The sequence below is a fragment of the Gossypium raimondii genome, chromosome 7 (genome assembly GCF_025698545.1).
Source record: "Gossypium raimondii isolate GPD5lz chromosome 7, ASM2569854v1, whole genome shotgun sequence".
Classification (NCBI taxonomy): Eukaryota; Viridiplantae; Streptophyta; class Magnoliopsida; order Malvales; family Malvaceae; genus Gossypium; species Gossypium raimondii.
The window spans coordinates 18,430,044-18,435,161 of record NC_068571.1 but is presented as its reverse complement, the minus strand read 5'-3'; positions in this window follow the sequence as shown (position 1 = coordinate 18,435,161).

The window sequence follows — 5,118 nt, the reverse complement described above, 5'->3', positions numbered from 1 at the left end:
ACCGAAACACAAATTTCAGCCCCTAAATGAACTTCTATGCACCAAAAAGCATTTCTAATCTATAAACACAAAACCTAAGCATCAATTTCATCAAACAACCTGTTTCATAATTTTTCGAAAAATCAACTCATGTTCTTAGTTAAAAACAAATTTGTCAAAATTGATCAATCAAACGAGTTTAATATTTTGTTTTCTGATAAAAAACCTCTTAATAAACATGGTTTGAGCTTAGATATCCATTTAAACTTGGATTCCAACTCAAAACCATGAATTCACCATTGATGAATTTCATGTTCAAGAGAGGAGATCAAGATTTGAAAAACCTTTTTTATTGATTTAAATCGAAAATAATGATTAAAAATAACTATAAAATGAATTTAGAATTGAGAAATTACCTTCAATCGATCTAAAATCATCAATATTGAAGATTGGATCAAGATCTTTGAAGAATTCGGATGAGTTTTTTCCCAACTTTAAAAATCTTTTCTGGAGAATTTTGAGATAATTTAGAGAAAAAAAAAAGATGAGATCTAACCTTTGATATGTGGACTTCGAAAATGAAAAAGAAAAACGAGAAGAAACGCTTGGAAATCGGGTGAAAATTGTGTGTGAAGTGAGGGGATTGCACTGTTTTTGAGTTAAAGAACCCCCACCTGATTTTCAAAAATTGGGGAAATTGCCATTAGGCCACTCCCACAATTCCCTTGTTTTACAAAGTAGTCATTTCCCTCCGAAATTTTGAAAATATGGGTAATTTTCAGTAAAACCACTCAAACATTTCCCTTGTTTTGCAAAATGGTCCTATGTAATTAATATCTTAAATTCTCTCAATTAAACCCCCATTTTAATTTATTTTTCAATTCTAATTTGACCCAAAATATTTATTTTACCCAAAAATATTTTAAAACTATCAAATTAAATTTTCTGAAAATAAATTTATTTTCTGGAATATTATTTCTTGATTTTTTAAATGAAATTAAGCTAACTAAACTAAGAAAAAAATTATTAATAACCTCAATTAACTCCTAATTTTTCACTCAGAACTCGTTAAACTTACCTGAAACTACTAGGCTTATTTTTAGGGCCTTACAAATCACATATCTCCAATCGGTCCCACTGCTAGCCCGTTGAAACTAGAAATAATTGCATGATGAATCAAATGAATAGAAATTGATAGAAATGAAAAAGTTAGAGAAATTAGTTACATTTGGAAATGAATGTAGTTTCACACTAAGTATGGAAATGACCTAAGAATTAATTTATTTTTTTGAGTTGTTATTGAATTAATTGAAGTTCAAAAATGAAATTAAATTAATTTGTCATTATGAATCCGTTGAATGTAGAAATTAAATATATATTCTCATAGATTCTTTTACGGTAAAGTTGTCATGATTTTAACGGAATTAGAATCAAGTTGAGAAAATCATTTAATTGGAAAATTTTATTTATTTAAATTAAACTAATATGTAATATATATTTTGAGAAGTAGAAAAATATATAACGGGTTGGATTAAATTATAAAATGATGGATTAAAAGTCCAGGAAGCATATATAATTAGATCCAATACAAGAAAGGCTCGAATCCCCATCATAATACATATAAGGGGAGACACACCCTATTAGCTCCCCCTCTCTCTTAGTTCAACTACGGGATTAATTTTTTTCTATTAAATAGGCATTAAATGCATTCTACTAATTCAAATAGGGTTTGACTTTCTCTCCCTATAAATAGATGACACTTGTATGGCTAAAAACACAATAAGTTATACATCGAGATATTCTATTCTATTCGAAAATAGTGAGAATTTATTTATAAGTATAAATTCTATTTTCTGGAAATAACAATTTTATCGGTTTCTATAAGAGAGAGATTTACTTTCATACTGAAAGTAAATAAAATATTTTATGGTTATGTGTTTGATTCAAAAGTGTTCGAGCTCAACTCGAACAAATTCGTAGTACGAGAATAGCGGGGAAGGTCGTTCGGTTGAACCATCTAGCCCAAAACACAGTTGTGATTTTGGGAAAAATTTTATTACTATAAATATCACAAACCAGCTTGATTTTCAAAAATTTATTTTTTCTTTGTGCAAGAAAATCATTTTCAAACCAGATTTTTTCAAACAATGTGCTTGTTTGAAATAAGCCAAAATAAATGGCTAATGAGTTACATGATAGATATGTATTTTGGATTAAGCTATGACTTTTAATCTATGAATTATGAAATAAGATGCATAATTGTCCAAATTTATATATGTTCATAAGTGGTATATGCCAATGTAAACTTGATAGAAATAATAGGATACAGTTGGCATGCCAATAAGGTTGTATTCGCATTTCTTTATGGGTATGATAATAATGTGAAGACTATGTTATGCCATTTTAGGATCCAACATTTGTTGTCTACTAATCATATCTTATTTATTATTTTATTGCTATTAAATCCTTGTCTTAATTTCCATTTAAGGCCCTATTTAGATCCAACTCCAATTCCGCTAATTTTGGTCACTAAGCAATTTAGTCCCTGTACTATTTTCTCTAATCAATCGAATAAATCACTTTACAATTCTAATTAATAATTCCATACTTAATTCATAAATATACTTAGTTTAAGGAAATTCATCCTCAAACCTAGTTCCCCAACACCGATGAAAATCGAGTCGTTACATACACACGCTCTCTCTCTATATATTCTATGGTACGCCAATTATATCCCAACACTTTCCAAGTAGTTTAGCAGGATTGTTTAACAATTAAGCATGAATTCTCACTTAATTTAATATCTCATCATTTCATTAGAATCATCTGATAGCATAGTTGCACCATATAATACATTAAACACATGCTTAAGCATTTACCTACACTAAAGATCATAAAAATTAGCAAAAAATACAATTAAACCCCAAGAAAGCAGCATTGCATATACAAATAATTTAAATATCTAACTCAGCATACTAATCTTAAGTAAACAACTTAATTTAATACAATGTAACACAAAATTTAGAGAGCACAAATCAAAACCATTCACTCCTCAACATTTTTTTTTACATTCCTTTAGGCCTTAGAGCTTTCGGCCACCTCTTAAGCTTCAATTTCAATACCAAAACAATAAAACAAGTTAGATTAACATTATTCATAAATATAAAATACTAAATCTACTTGAAATGATGCATTCAAGGTTGCGAGAAATCAACTTCACTTCTTAAACCCACTAAAAAAAACCTCTCACTTTAATCTAACTTTTAGAAATTTAGTGATTTAATAAGGATTCACAACTCATAAACACTAAATCTCTTATCTAAAATCTTTTAAGACAATATAAAATCTTAACTCTCTTTCTCATTATAGAATCAACCCTTACTTTTAAGAACTCATCTTAATCTAACTCTAATCTAAACTCCAACAATCTATTATTGATCTAAACTTATAAATACTCAAACCTTACTCAAAATCATCAAGAAAACAAAAATAAATCAAAACTTTATCTCCGATCTTGCCTTAGACATGAAAAAGAAGAAAATGAGAGAAAATGATGAAATAACAATGGAAATCTTTTGGTTGAAGAAAAATTTAATTCAAATCATGATTACCTTGCTGAAATTGAATGGTTGTATCAAGAATCAAAGAAAGATTAAGAGAACCTTTCAATAAATACTTTGTAAACTCTTATAAAAATGAAATATCATAACCATTCCCTCTTAAGACCTTTCGGCTTATTACCATTTAAAACCTTATCTTGTCTCTAATCCTAAAATTCCCTCTTAAGACATATGCCTCTTTAATTTTGACATTTTAACAAACTAGTTCGTACCTTAATTTTCTAACTTCTAATTTCTAGCCAATTTAATAACATTTAATAATGGAGATTATTTTGTACCAAGTTATAAAACTAACCCCTAACCCATTCTAAAAAAACCCTCTCAATTTAACTTCCTAAAACGCCTCAATTTTTTTTAGCACTTTATGAAATTTTTGTCATAAAAAACTTTTGTGCCATTACACAGATTGTGTTTAATATGAATGCTTGTACAAAACAATGAATGAATGAACAAGGAGAAATGGTTCACTAGATCTACTCATTGGAGTAATATGTGTTTTCTTTGTATAATGTGCGTATTGATTTGGGGTTAATTTAGTTATTTTTTATATTATTTTACTAGACTAAATCTAAAGTGGAGCTAAATTAAGAGATTATGTTAAATAATTATTAAAAATAGAATAAAATTAATTAAATAAAGTTTCACGTGTATTTTAATGCGGCAAAGTTGTTATGACGAGGTTAAAATAGAGCTTGCGTAAATTATTATGTAATTAATTCTAATTTCTTAACTAAAATTAATTAAGAGTCTAAAATACATATGTGGGCCTTAAGGTGACCCAACTAGGATCAAAGTAAGGCTGATGAAGATGGAGAATATCCTTACCACACAAGCAAGTAAGGTGGACAATATAGAGAGCCTTTGTTAGACTCAATTTGCCGCTCATATGGTTGTTTCAACCTAGGACTCTTTATTTTATTGATAATTCTAAATAATTATAATTTTAAAAAGGTCTCTACAAATATCTCATATTAGCTAAAGAGAAATTGTTTGATGAAAATTGAAGAATGGATGAGAACTAGAAAACCTTAATTTTCAGTTCACTTATTCAGCTAACAAGAGAGAGTTTATGGCATGTAATAGACCTAATTAGGGTTTCTAAACATCCCTATAAATAGAAAGGTTATTGCTAATATGGAGGCAAGCCTTTAGGAGCCATATTTAGTAGATTTAGATTTTAGTTTGTTGTATTCTCCGTTTCTACATACTTTGTTCTTTTTTACTAGGTTTTGTAACATCCTATTTGCAGTGAAATCAGAATAGTGGTTTCGGGACGACAAATCTGACGACTAAATTTTTATTTTATTTTTTAATGTCTATGAGATGTTAGTAAGGTCCTATTAAAATTTTGTTAAGAAATTTTGACGTTTTCATGCTTAATTATGTAAAAATGACTAAATCGTAAAAGGTACAAAAGTAGATTTTTATTATTTAAAGGTTTCAAATAGCTATGGAATTTTAATCTAAGGGACTTGGATGGTAAATATACCAATTAAGGGTTAGTAGACATTCATGGATG